This window comes from Pseudophryne corroboree, chromosome 4 (genome assembly GCF_028390025.1).
Source record: "Pseudophryne corroboree isolate aPseCor3 chromosome 4, aPseCor3.hap2, whole genome shotgun sequence".
Classification (NCBI taxonomy): Eukaryota; Metazoa; Chordata; class Amphibia; order Anura; family Myobatrachidae; genus Pseudophryne; species Pseudophryne corroboree.
In genome coordinates this window covers 772,493,049-772,508,328 of record NC_086447.1, presented here as the reverse complement: position 1 = coordinate 772,508,328, position 15,280 = coordinate 772,493,049, and the positions used below count along the sequence as shown (strand labels likewise).

General features: G+C 43.4%; 1 protein-coding gene across 2 annotated transcripts in view; it reads right to left on the bottom strand.

Annotated features, from left to right (window-relative positions):
- Positions 1 to 15,280, bottom strand: part of LPGAT1 (lysophosphatidylglycerol acyltransferase 1) — a 301,292-nt gene that overhangs the window by 12,528 nt on the left and 273,484 nt on the right. The window lies entirely within an intron of this gene.

Below are 15,280 nucleotides of genomic sequence, written 5' to 3'. Positions count from 1 at the left end.
AGGTCGACCACTATAGGTCGACAGTCACTAGGTCGACATGGATGGAAGGTCGACAGGGTTTCTAGGTCGACATGTGCTAGGTCGACAGGTCTAAAGGTCGACATGAGTTTTTCAAATTTTTTATTTTTTTTGAATTTTTTCATACTTAACGATCCACGTGGACTACGATTGGAACGGTAAAGTGTGCCGAGCTAAGTGGTAGCGGAGCGAAGGCACCATGCGAGGGGACGCGGTGCACTAATTTGGGATCCCGGTCACTCTACGAAGAAAACGACACCAAAAAAAAAAAAAAATCCTCATGTCGACCTTTAGACCTGTCGACCTAGAAACCCTGTCGACCTTCCATCCATGTCGACCTAGTGACTGTCGACCTATAGTGGTCGACCTAAACATTGTCGACCTAGACACTGTCGATTTGATGAACCACACCCCTCTGCCCTATCTTCGTGGAAGATCAGGTAAGGGCTCTTGTGAGACAAGGCCCCCAACTCAGACACCCGCAGTGCGGATGCCAAAAGCATCACCACTTTCCAAGTGAGAAACTTCAACTCTATCTCCTGTAGAGGCTCAAACCAATACGATTGAAGAAACTGCAACACCACATTAAGGTCCCATGGTGCCACTGGAGGCACAAATGGAGGCTGGATGTGCAGAACCCCTTCACGAAGGTCTGAACCTCTGGAAGAGAGGCCAATTGTTTTTGGAAGAACACTGACAAGGCCAAAATCTGGACATTGATTGACCCCAATCAGAGGCCCGCCTCCACACCAGCCTGCAGAAAATGGAGAAAACGTCCCAACTGAAACTCTTCCGTAGGAGCCTTCTTGGATTCACACCAAGACACATATTTTCTCCAAATACGGTGGCAATGTTTCGACGTTACTCCTTTCCTGGCCTGAATAAGGGTGGGGATGACTTCCTTGGGAATACCCTTACGGGCTAGGATCCGGCGCTCAACAGCCATGCCGTCAAATGTAGCCGCGGTAAGTCTTGAAACACGCACGGCCCCCGTCTACTCCCGGAACTAAAATTGCCGACAGAGCCTTTACATGTCTTTCTGCCCAGAGGAGGATCTTCGTCACCTCTGCCATTGCCACTCTGCTTTTCGTTCCGCCCTGCCTGTTTATGTAAGCGACTGCTGTTACATTGTCCGACTGGATCTGCACGGAATGACCTTGAAGAAGATGTGCCGCTTGTTGAAGGACGTTGTAAATCGCTCTCAATTCCAGCACGTTTATGTGAAGGCAGGCTTCCTGACTTGACCATTTTCCTTGGAAGCTTTCCCCCTGAGTGACAGCTCCCCAGCCTCGGAGACTTGCATCCGTGGTAACCAGGATCCAGTCCTGAATCTCGAACCTGCGTCCCTCTAGTAGGTGAGAACTGTGTAGCCACCACAGGAGCGAAATCCTGGCTTTTGATGACAGGATTATCCTCCGGTGCATGTGTAGGTGGGATCCCGACCACTTGTCCAACAGGTCACACTGGAATACCCTGGCATGGAACCTGCCAAACTGTATGGCCTCGTAGGCCACCACCATCTTTCCCAACAACCAAATGCACTGATGGATCGACACACTCGATGGTTTCAATATCTGTTTTACCATTTTCTGGATTTCCAGAGCCTTTTCAATCGGAAGAAATACTCTCTGAACTTGTGTGTCCAGAATCATCCCGAGAAAAGACAATCTTATCGTTGGTTCCAACTGTGACTTTGGATAATTTATGATCCAACCGTGTTGTTGGAGTATTGACAGGGAGAGTGTGATGTTTTGTAACAACTGCTCCCTGGATCTCGCCTTTATCAGGATATCGTCTAGATAAGGAATTATATGGACTCCTTTTTGATGCAGGAGAACCATCATCTCCGCCATCACCTTGGTGAATACCCTCGGCGCCATGGAGAGACCGAAAGGTAACGTCTGGAATTGGTAATGGCAATCCTGAACCGCGAATCTCAGATAAGCCTGGTGAGAAGGATACATGGGAACATGCAGGTAAGCATCTTTTATGTCTACAGACACCATGTAGTCCCCCTCCTCCAGACTGGAAATCACTGCCCTCAGTGATTCCATTTTGAACTTGAATCGTTTCAAGTAGAGATTCAGATTTTTCAGGTTTAGGATTGGTCTGACCGAGCCGTCCAGCTTCGGAACTACAAAAAGGCTTGAATAAAACCCCTCCCCTTGTTGTGACAAAAGCTACCAGGACTATGACCTGATCCTGACAATTTTTAGATTGCCGCTGTTACCGCTTCCCTTTCTGGAAGAGAAGCTGGCAAGGTCGATTTGAAAAATCGGCATGGGGGAATGTCTTGAAACTCCAGCTTGTATCCCTGGGACACTATTTGCAACACCCAGGGATCCAGGCCAGACAGAATCCAACCTTGGCTGAACAGTTTGAGACGTGCCCCCACCCGAGCGGCCTCCCGCAAAAGGAGCCCCAGCGTCATGCTGAAGATTTGGCAGAAGTAGGGGTAGACTTCTGCTCCTGGGAACCTATAGCTGCTGTGGACTTCTTTCCCTTTCCCCTTCCCCTACCCGCAAAGAAGGGGGAACCGCTCGCTTTTTTGTATTTATTGGGCCGAAAGGACTACATATGCGGGTGATGTGTCTTTTTTGCCGATGCAGGCGCAGAGGGCAAAAATGTCGACTAACGTGCGGTAGCCGCTGAGACTAACGCATCCAGTCCATCGCCAAATAAGGCCTCACCTTTATATGGGAGAGCCTCCATATTTCTTTTGGAATCTGTATCCACGTTCCACTGGCGAATCCACAACGCCCGCCGAGCCGATACTGCCATGGTAGCGGCTTGTGAACTCAAGAGTCCAATATCTTTCATCGTTTCTAGCATGTATGCGGCAGCGTCTTTGATATTCCCTAACTTAAGGAGCATCTCATCTTTATCAATCGTGTCAATTTCTGATGACACGCTTTCGGACCATTTTTCAATAGCGTGACTCACCCACGCGCAAGCAATTGTGGGCCTGAGCAGCGTAACATTGGCAACATAAATGGATTTCAATGTAGTTTCCATCTTTCGGTCTGCCGGCTCTTTTAGTGAAGCCGTGCCAGGTGCAGGGAGAATTACCTTCTTTGTCAACCTGGACAGAGAACTGTCTAACACAGGGGGTGACTCCCATTTTTTTCTGTCCTCCACCGGGAAAGGATAAGCTATCTGAATTCTCTTGGGAATACGAAATTTCTTTTCGGGATTCACCCACATCCCTTCAAAGAGAGTATTAAGCTCGTGGGAATGAGGGAAAGCAACCTTAGACTTCTTTTCTTTATAGAAATAAGCCTTCTCCTGAGGTACAGGAGTGGCTTCCGTGACTTCCAGAACTTCCCTTATAGCCACAATCATATATTGTATATTTTTTGCCAATTTATGATCTATTTCTCTGGAGTCACTATCGTCGACACAAGAATCAGTGTCCGTGTCGGTATCAGTATTCACAATATTCGTAAATGGTCTCTTATGTGACCAAGAGGAGTCGCCTGCGGATGGAAGAACAGAGCCCTGAAAAATCACATCCTCCACAGATTTTCTCCAGCACTCAGCATGAGATTCAGACTTATCTAATCTCTTATCTAATATGATGCATACTATCACGTATTTCTTTCACCCATGCAGGATCTGGGTGTGCCCGCAGAGCCACCACATTACACTTCTGTGTCCCTAAAATGGTTTCCTCCGGGGAGGAACTCCCTGCCTCTGACATGTCTTACACACGTGTACCACACACAGACACACTGGGACTTGTAGGGGACAGACCCACAGTAAAATCTGTCAGAGGGACACAGTTTAGGAGCAACCAGTTCACAACCCCAGCGCCAGTATCTAATGCCTGTGAACACAGAATGCCCACTGACATGCAGCGCTTTTTACACAGTAAAACACACTTGTGAAGCACCAAATTTGCTTGTGTCCCCCCGTTTTGCACCCCGATACTTGTAGTCAGAAGTGAAGGAGGACCAGCGATGTCTCTGCAGCCTGAGGAGAAAATGGCACTGAGCAGTGTGCTGGCTGCCTGAGGAAGAAGCTCCGCCCTTCTTACCTCAGAAACTCTTCATAATATTTATACTGATGGGGGTAGGGCTGTGCCTGGGCATCTTATGCCCCCTTTTGTGCCAGTTTATAGAAGTGTTTTTGCTGCCCAGGGCCGCCCCACCCCACCCTGCAGTGCCTGTGTGTGTGGGCAGCAATGGCGTGCTGCGCTCCCGCCAGCCGCGCTGTACCTCAGCCGTTACTTTTCTTGATAGAAGATCTGTCTTCTGACTTCTGGCTCTGTGAGGGGGGTGATGGCGTGCTGTGGGAGTGAGCATCTAGACACGGATAGCGTTCAGTACCCTTCAGGAACTAATGGTGTCCTGTCAGCCAGAAGCAGAGCCATGAAATGCTTCAGGAAGTTGGTTCCTACTTCTGCCCCCTCAGTCCCACGAAGCAGGGAGACTGTTGCCAGCAGTTCTCCCTGAAAACAAAAAACCTTGAGTGCATCCAGTCTGCCTGGGCACATTTCTAAAACTGAGGTCTGGAGGAGGGGCATAGAGGGAGTTGCCAGTTCACACCCATTGAAAAGTCTTAAGAGTGCCCATGGCTCCTGCGGAACCGTCTATACCCCATGGTCATGAAATGGACCCCAGCATCCTCTAGGACGTATGAGAAACCCAATTTAACAAATTTTCAGAAACGGGGATAACAAGAAATCTCGCAATGAGCATGCAGGGGCACCCAATACAAAATAAAGCAACATTAAAGACAAATACACAATATCTTGCAGGTGCAGTATCCAATAAAATGTGCAGATTTGCATAGCCTACCTGCCAATAGGATGGCCTAACATTAGCTACAGTATAGTGATTACAATGCTACTCTTTATTGGTACTCATTCACTCCCAAAATACCTGTGCAGTGCAAAGTCCCTGAGGGAGGTAAACGTCTGGGCACATGGAGAATCCCAAATGTTTTTCTGGTAGCTCTTCAAAGCTCATTTTGAGCTACTAAAGTATCGAACAAGTAACCTAAATCTAAAACGCTCATCCCTGATCATAAATATTTAATTGAAGAGGGACAGCTGGATGTGGTTTGATTCTGGCGCTGCACTCATCAGTAAATTAACAGACAATGGAAACCCAAACATTTATGTTAAAGCAACATTCAATCCCCTTTCAGGGCTTCTCATCACCAGGCTACATCCGCTTTACATCTGATCTCTAGTACTAGGAGAACCAACTCGACAGGAGCGCAGTGTGTACAGAGCCGGAATGTTTGATTTGTGTTAGGGAAAGAACATTAAGGTTTTCCAAGGTAAGCTTTCTGTCTGCTTTAAAACGGTATCCGGACTCCAGGTCGACAACTAAAAGGTCGACACACCTTAGGTCGACGCCAATTGGTCGACACACCTTAGGTCGACATGGACAAAAGGTCGACAGGAACAAGGTCGACATGGAAAAAGGTTGACATGAGTTTTTCACAATTTTTTTCTTTTTTGGAACCTTTTCATACTTAACGATCCACGTGGACTACGATTGGAACGGTAATCTGTGCCGGGCGGAGCGAAGGCACCATGCCCGAAGCATGGCGAGCGAAGCGAGCCATGCGAGGGGACGCGGTGCACTAATTAGGGTTCCCGGTCACTCTACGAAGAAAACGACACCCAAAAAACATAAAAAACTCATGTCGACCTTTTCCATGTCGACCTAAGGTGTGTTGACCTAAGGTGTGTCGACCTTTTTGTTGTCGACCTAGAGTCCCAGACCCCTCAAAAAGGGCACAATCCACATGACAATAAAATATACAATGTGTTTTATTAATATAAAAATCAAGTACAATATATACAAATAATACTCACGAGAGCTAATTAGTCACAGCTAGTATACACAATAACAGCAACATTAATTATGATGTACGTCTAATGTTACTATAGTATCACACAGTCTCAATGATTGTAAATGTCCAATACAGGACAAGGCAGATTATATAGTGATTTTAATCATTCTTAATAGACTCGCATGTACGGACCATTGAGATTCTCGGCTCCTTACTTAGGATGAACCCACAGTAATATCCTGTGTGTAAATAGAGACTCCGTACCCGTGACACTGTACGGTGGGGGTCTGGTAACTTGAGACTTGGCACGGTCCCGGCAGAGATAACCCCAGATCATACTGTCCGTTGCAGGTGTGTGAGGATGGTCGCTGACGCTGAAAAGCGTGCAGGGGAATTCAGATGTACCTTGCTGTGAAGCCTGTGAGCGTGGTCCCCGTTGTCACAGGCAGTGTGTAGCCGTGGATCTAGTCGCTGCAGCACAACCAGGTGCGGTGGGCTCCCCTCGACTCTGGCTGGTCACCGGAAGAAGCAGCTCACTGATGAAGGATCCTGTGTGCCAGGTGATGCTGCTGTGTAAGGTGCAGCCAGCACCACTCTATCACTAGGTAGGTAACAGCAGAGACAGTGTGCTAGAGCTTAACAGTCGGATGCTCAGTGCCAAATGGTGATATTAGCCGGTATGCTGATAGTAAGCCAAAGAAGTACAATATGGCTTCCAATTTCTCCCAGTAGAACAGGCAGTCAGTTCAACATGTGTCACCACTCTATGGGTGGCTTTTTCAAGAAAGAATGCCTTAGTGGAATCCTGCAGTCCGTAAGTAGTGGATTCTCAGCTGTTACACATTTAGTAAATTAGTTACCGCGTTCTATTTGTAACCACATTAAAACATCTAATAAAATTTTCTCTTATACTTGTATATACAGAGATAATTCTACATATTTAATATGAGTCATGTGTTCTACACAACTTACTCTAAATCTGACTTGCCACAAAGAAGAAACAGACACAGCACTTATTAGCCCCTTAGTAGCATGCCCTCTCCTCCAAGCTCTGCATTGGCTTCTTAGCCTGCCAGGCTATGCTGACAACATAAGAGGACCATGCACAGCCAATCATAAGTGAGAAGGGCAGAGCCCCATAGCAGCATGCCCTCTCCTCCAAGCTCTGCATTGGCTTCTTAGCCTGCCAGGCTATGCTGACAACATAAGAGGACCATGCACAGCCAATCATAAGTGAGAAGGGCAGAGCCCCATAGCAGCATGCCCTCTCCTCCAAGCTCTGCATTGGCTTCTTAGCCTGCCAGGCTATACTGACAACATAGGAGGACCATGCACAGCCAATCATAAGTGAGAAGGGCAGAGCCCCATAGCAGCATGCCCTCTCCTCCAAGCTCTGCATTGGCTTCTTAGCCTGCCAGGCTATACTGACAACATAGGAGGACCATGCACAGCCAATCATAAGTGAGAAGGGCAGGTTATACCAGGCCCTCTGACTGATACAAACAGTAAGTAGGCTGGTGCCCAGATAAGTATACTTAACCCAGAAAGTACTTGTATTGTGGAATCTTTCTAATGCTATTTCTTAAGAATACGGGCATTGTACTATAGTCTCTGAAATCCGGCCTCAATTACACTGTGGTCACCAGACCACATCTTTCATGTTCGCCGCCGGTCAACAGACCAAAGCCACCACGTTAGCCGGCGGTCAACAGACCAAAGGCCTAGTATAGTGTTTTTTGCACTATGCTATGAAGGATAGAACTGCAGCACTCCTGTGAAGTATTTATTCTACAGCATATTAAAAAAAAACATTGCTTTTTTCTCTACATAGACCCTGGAAATAAATTTCTCACCGGTAATATTTACTGACTGGGGTAAATATTACATCACTTGCAACTATCCCACCTCACTAGAGTTCCTATTATGTGAAAGGGGTCAGAAACATCTCTATCATTTAAAAACGGTATGCTATAGTTTATTTAATACAGTATGCAAGGCTGAAAAATCCCTGGGAGACAGGCAATTCTCAGGGCCCTATAGATTTAATTCTAGTGCCTACTTTCTGCATGACCAGCTGCAATACACATCTGACCAGCTGCAGAGCTCCACATTTTTTTGTGTCATCACTGGATAGTGCTACATACCAAGGACAAAACATTTCCCCTACGTTTCATTTACAGGTGATCCCTCCGTGTCTAGATCTTGCCTCTCTCGTTGCAGATTTATTTTTTCTAGTTTTCAGTTGTGAAATTAATTCTCATATAATTAACTGCATAGAAAAACAAAGCAACTAATTGAACTTTAAGCAATAAATCTCATAAGAATACATCCGTTAGGGGGAGGAAGAGACCTGTTTTCAATCCACTCACAAAAGGTGTCTAGATTTTCAGAATAAAAAACTGCTAAAGACGACTAATACTGGTGTGTGAATGCAATGGTCACCGGTGACATCAGGAGTGGAGGCCAGCCACTACAGCTACGCTAGCTGTTATCTTGGCAATAAGCAGCCTCACTTGGTCATTGTTGTAGCTCCACCAGTAACTATAGTTACGTGCAAAGACCAACATACAGTAAGGCAGAAGAAAGCCAGCCAGGACGAGTCTCACACTAACTAGCAGTATTATCACTATATGCTACTCGTCAGCAAGCCGGTTACATTAATCATATAAACAACAAATATTTCAACAATCGGAGATAAAAATATACAAAAAATGTGCTTCAGGCGTAGCTTGTATACAGTATCACTAATTTCCTATTAAACACGTGCAGGCTGGCTTAGGTACCACTGTTAGGTAGATCTGACAGCAAAGTGATGATCATAAATTCTTGGTGAAACTAGCTGGATACATTCTGGACTGAGCAATTACTGTAAATCTATTTAATATACTGTCTGGACACAGCTCACTAAATGTAAACATTCATTAATGCAATTTATAGATTTTTTAATAGAGTACAAATATGATCTTGTTTACGGTCATAGGATCGCTGCTTCTCGCGCCGTTCCTGTGTTTCATCCCTATTCACATTCTATTTGCGGCGTTCTGCCACTTACCTATCACAAGTTTGGCTTCCCTATATCCCTGCATATACATAAGGGTCACACATACAGTGCCTTGCAAAAGTATTCAATCCCATTACAAGTCAACAGATCTTTATTACAGATGACACTTAAGCCAGGTACAGTACACACCATTACCATTACTCTTCAATGCAGTGTTTCGAATGACTTAACTCTCACTCGGAAGTCCCGACCACAGTACCAATACACATGTTCATATCTTAAAATAATAGTTGCAACCTTCGATCCCTGTCTGCCCAAAATATTGAAAGCAAAGTCTGTACTACCATACACGCACTCACACATTTAAACAGAACTACCATAATTGGCTGAAAAAATGGCGTACATATACTGTACTTCCCATGGAAACAGGCCGGGATGTTAACATGTGATGTACTGTTGGCATGGGACTAGATTGAGTATCCCTTATCCAAAATGCTTGGGACCAGAATATTTTGGATATGGGATTTTTCCGTATTTTGGAATAATTCCATACCATAATAAGATATTATGGAGATGGGACCCAACTCTAAGCACAGAATGTATTTATGATTCATATACACCTTATACACACAGCCTGAAGGTCATTTTAGCCAAGATCTTTAATAACTTTGTGCATTAAACAAAGTGTGTGTACATTCACACAATTCATTTATGTTTCATATACACCTTATACACACAGCCTGTAGGTCATTAAATACAATAGTTTTAATAACTATGTGGTGTATTAAACAAAGTTTGTGTACCTTGAGCCATCCTAAAACAAAGGTTTCACTATCTCACTCAAAAAATTCCGTATTTCAGAAGATTCTGTATTTCGGCATATTTGGATATGGGATACTCAACCTGTATATGGGGGCAATTCATTTGTTTGCTATATTGTCTACTGTAATGTGCATCTATCGGGAGCTAGGGTGGTCAATCCCGGAAGCCGGCATATCATACCCAAACCGTATACAGTACACACCAAAACAAGGAGATGGCAAAACCTCAGAATGCTCCATTCATTTCCAAATAAACTAAAATTAAAAACCTTATTAGTTTGGGAAATGTGGAAGCAGTATCCAGTCCTATTACTGCTTGGCAACAGTATAACAGTATAAGGATATAAATTCCTAGCCAAGCCTAAGCAGCTGTGTGTGATCATATGATAATCTTATAAAGGCATGCTGTGAGGCTGCGAGTATTGCTCCGGTGTTCTAGAGGACATTCTGCAAAAGACCTCATCGTCCTTCAGCTCAGCATGGAAGAAATCTTGGAGAAACGGACACGTCTGGGCACAGTGGAGGCTACACACCCTGTTGTTTCAAAGATTGTTAACATTTCAATATAATAAATCAATATGCACTGGGACAGCTGCACATCATGCCTCAGGGACGGCACTAGTTCGTTCTCTGTGTATGCAGCAATGTTTTGGGCTGAACCAATATATAGGCAAAGTGCCCACTTTACCAAGTCCAGGTCATGCTGCACTATATACTCTATGGGGTCAATTTAGTAAGGTGGGAGGTTTTTTTTTAGAACTGGTGATGTTGCTCATAGCAACCAATCAAAATTTACTTCAAATGTATCTAGCAGCTTCTAGAAGATAATAGATAGAATGTGATTGGTTGCTATGGGAAACATCACAAGTTCTAAAAAAAAAAAACCCTCCCACCTTAGTGAATTTACCCCTATGGATACATTTATACAGCTCAACATCCAAATCAATGTCTACAGCAATTAACTGTTTGAAATTTAAAAAGAAAGAAACAGCGTGTGGGCATATGTTTATAAATATTCACAGCCTATTCCCTGCTGCTTCCAATAGGGGGAAATACTGTGCAGTATAAAAAAGGGAGGGAAAAACAGAATAGTGGTATAAAATATAACTTTCATTTGTTACGTTTAACACAATAAAATTAGTATTAAAACCAGCAAAATACAAGATATAGAAAGTGTGTAGACAGAGTGAAAATGTGATTAAAACATGCTGTGCATGCTATATCCACTCAAATAAATGTAGATTTCTACAGAAAAAATACTGTACGCCCACACAATAAAATTAAGCATACAGAAAATACAGGAAGCGCAGAGGTGTTACAAATAAAATGATTAATACCTTTATAACGCCAAATCGTTTATTCAAATAATTCACAGACTAAAAATAAATTAAAATTCCATGAGTTGACACTATATAAATGACAATAATAGTAAATTAGCCACTGTAAATAACCGCAGCTAATTGAATACCAGCCCACGTCTTTTAAATATATGTACTTCTCAACCATAAGATGAAAATCAGGGATGAATCACGTCCCTCCCTCAAATGGCAACTCTTCCCGTATCACTGGATTAGTTGTCAAGGAAATCTTCCATCGAATGCTCTGTAGTCCCATTAACCGCTCCTAGTAGGCTCTTGTGATAATCTGCTGAGTTTACGTACTCAATGAAAGACAAATATTATCACTGCAACAGATTCTAACCATGAATAGCATGTTAGGACATGGGGGAGATGTATCAAACTTTCTAAAGATGGCAAGAGGAAGTGTTGGCCACAGAAAAGTCGGCATCTAACTTTAGATTTATCCAGTACAGTCAATAAAACGAGAGATACAATCTGTTTGGTTGGTATGGGCAACGTCTCACCTGTGCTACATCTCACCCTAATAACATGAAAAGTCTGCTTAGATGTCCTTCATACGGCTAGTGACCAGCAACATATGAGCTGATTTGTTCATATGTACTTAATCACTGCTGGTACAAAGTTGTGTGACGACAAGCAATCGTAGCAGCTTAAACAGAGGAACCATTCCCTTGATACTCTTCTGTGTTTTTCCTTATCATTTACTCTGCGGTTTCTGCCAAGATTCTTTGCAGCCCGCCTAGTTTTCTCTGTAAGTGACTATATACCCCACTTATCTACACAGCTACATTTGCATTTTATTGTTTATTTTTAAGTCCTGGCACTGAAACCGCACAGCTCTGCGTCACTGTTATGCTAGAGCAGCGCTTCTACAGTATATGAGTCCCTTGTATATGTGCTCGAAAGGGGACTATTCTAAAAGGTTAGTCCTACCTAAGGTATATAAGCTAATGCAACATGAAAACTATTGTAAATGTGCCTACGCCGTAATCAAACTCACCTGTGTCATGCCCTAGCATTCTATACATGGCTACAAGCACTTCTGCGTAGTAGAGGCACATTCGTCAGCTAAGACATGCTCATTACACTGAAGAATGGAGGTTATTATTTTTAAGTTGATCCCCACATATAAAAATAGTATACATAATACAAATGGATAGAAATTCAGATCTCAAAAAAGGTCTCCAAACAGCATAAGAAAATAACATTAGGCAGTTTTGCTGGGTGCACACTTGGCCAGTGGATCAGCCGTCCGGACACCCTTTCATAAGGTTTACGCATAACAAAATCTTGTGCATACACCAGTGGTTCTCAAACTGTGTGCCATGGCACCGGGGTGCCTCAGTACACATGCAAGGGTGCCCTAGGTTGGTGGTCCAGGACTAATTAAAACATTTTATAGTCAATGTAATAGGCAAAACCAGTGCTGATTGCGGTCAATCATAAAAATATGTGGTCAAACAGAAACAAATCTTGTCCCTCAGCACTCTATTGAACCTAAGGATGATATCTAAAGACAATTAACTTAATTTAATATTTATTTCTAAATTTCTCAATAAAAAAAAAACACTTTTGGCCCTGGGGTGCCGTGAAAACAAGTCTGATACTCTGAGTCGCCGCAATTCAAAAAAGTTTGGGAACCACTGGCATACACATTTACCAATCACCCGCCTGATGTGTCTGACCACCAGAACGCTTCAGAATATGACCACCAACTTATGACATTATATTCAATGGATTCTGCAGCCGAAATATCATTCGGACAAACACCACTGCACGTCCGTGGACGTAACATAACCGCATCCACTGCATACATATCTGCATCTGCCGTGCTGCACAACTAACATGTGAACTATGTGGTTCATGGATATATCACATTTACACAATGGCCGACGGTCCAGGGGATCTATTGGGCCTCCTCAAGATGTGGCTACAACTTTGATGGCGTCACAACTGTGCGATTATCAGCAGACTGTGCATGCGTTTGGGGGAGGTAATGGAGAGTGTCTGCAAAAACAGTCATGTTGTGACTATTTTGCGGCATGTATAGGCGTGTAGACTGCGATCTTGTACGCATAAAACATGGCGTCAGTGTTGCAGCTCCCACGGTTATTACGCACGGCCATGTAAGCACTCTGAGTCAATGTTACTCGCATCTGCGTGGTAGTTGTGACGGCTTTGGTGGACGTTTCTGTTCGCTTGAGTGAGGCTGCTAGACTTGCGATGCCTCGTAGTACCGTCACTAAAAAAAGATTGCTGCCATATCGGCATTGCGACCGCATCTGAATGAGGCCCATTGTTTGTTGCTGTACATAAGACATATCGGTGTGTGATAAACTTCTCTGCAAACCAATCAGGATGCATTGCTTATATCTGCACAGGAAAAATAACTGCATAGTGACGGAAGAAAATCCAGCTCATCTCAAAGTGGCCCTGTACCCAGATATCATAAAACCCAGATAATAGAGGGGGACTTATTTGTCCAAGACTGTCTTTGTCTTATTACCTGCAATGACAGATTAGCCACACAGGTAATGCCACAATTTATGTGCCCACACAGAGCTGCCACTGCCTAGAAGAGATCCAGGGTCTTTGTTGCAGCTATTTGTCACCCAGCAACCGCATTGAGTGTTTTAAACAATTCCACATACGCAATGACAGAAGTAAAAAAAACAATCAAAGATCACATTTTACATATGATTGCCAGCAACACTTCACCACAGGGGAAAACAGATTTATGAGTGCTGCAAAGCAGAAGGTGATGGCCTGGGGGAAGAAACATCAAAAGAACATTTTATAACAATGTGGTTCATCTATTGCTAAAACTTTGTTTAAAGAACAACTACGTAACTAACAACTATGTAACAAATATTTCTATAAGAATAGCAACAATGTGGTTTCAGACTATTCTTACAATTCTTGCACATTGAAGACAAGCAGTACAATGCAACCCTCATTCTGCCACCAGGGGGCACTGCCACAGCAAATTGAAGGATTCCTTGCCTTGCTAGTTTGGGTGTTTCACTGGAACCTTCCTTTTTTATTTTTAGAACTCATATCAACTCCCAGTAGGAACGGGTTCCAATGTATAGACAGACAATGTCTAGGAGGTCAACCCCATATTTTCAAAACGGACAAAATGGTCGACCTATGAAAGGTCAACACTGGAAAAGGTCAGCAGGTACAAAAGGTTGATGTGGCAATGGTCGACACAACCTTTTACTTTTTTTGTATTTTGTACACCGTTTTCATACTTTACCCCATCCATATGGAGCACGGATGGGAAAAGTACCTATCCGCTTCACTCGCCATACAAAGGGACATGGCACACTAATTGGGGTTCTCTGTGCTCAGACTGTGAAAACTACACAAAAACCCTGTTGTCATCCTTCTGTGTGTCAACCATTTTCTGTGTCGACATTTTCCAGTGTCGACCTTTGATGTCGACTTTTTGCCAGTGTCGACCTAATGCACGTGGTCAACTTAATGACCATCAACCTAGACATTGTAGATCTCCTATAGCATACCCGTAGGAACAGTTACACAAACAACTATTTCTAAAATATGCAGAAATCACAAATTTCCATCGGAGTGTGTCCGGTCTCTCATTGAAATAAAATGTCCACCTTTGTCCTCCTTCAGCCGGCCGCCTTAATTTCATGGCTAGTAGACACTTTTTGTAACTGTATTTAGATCATTAGTTCCTTTGCACTAGCACACCATGCCGTTCTGTAGTGCTCTCCTCAATGTATACAGGAAGCAGCTTTGTGTCGCATACTAGCGCAATTAATATTTAAGATTAAAGAAAAACAAAAAACACTCACTTTTCAAGTTTTTAATAGGACACTGCATTTCCTTTCTATATTTCTATGGTTTTTCGTATTGTGGTACTAAGTGTTCCAGGCGGGCAAATTCAAGCCAATAAAGAATATAAGATGATGGAAAACTCATTTGAAATGCCATAGAAATCAAACTCAGACACCAGAAGTTAATGAAGAGGCAATGACGGATGCTTATTCCTGGCCTACGTCATGGGAATAGGACAAAATTTATGGCCTACTTCATGTGAATAGGACAAAATTCAGCAGCTGGAGAGGACCTTTGTCAGACATCTCCTTAAATGAAGAATTGAACCTTGAAATATTTCATATTCCTCTGATAGCCAAACATCAGCCTCAGCATGACTACTTTGCATCTTCGATCAATGTAAAATAAGAATCCAACATTGCATCAGTGTATAATAAAATGGACTGCTAATAAAAATGATGTCC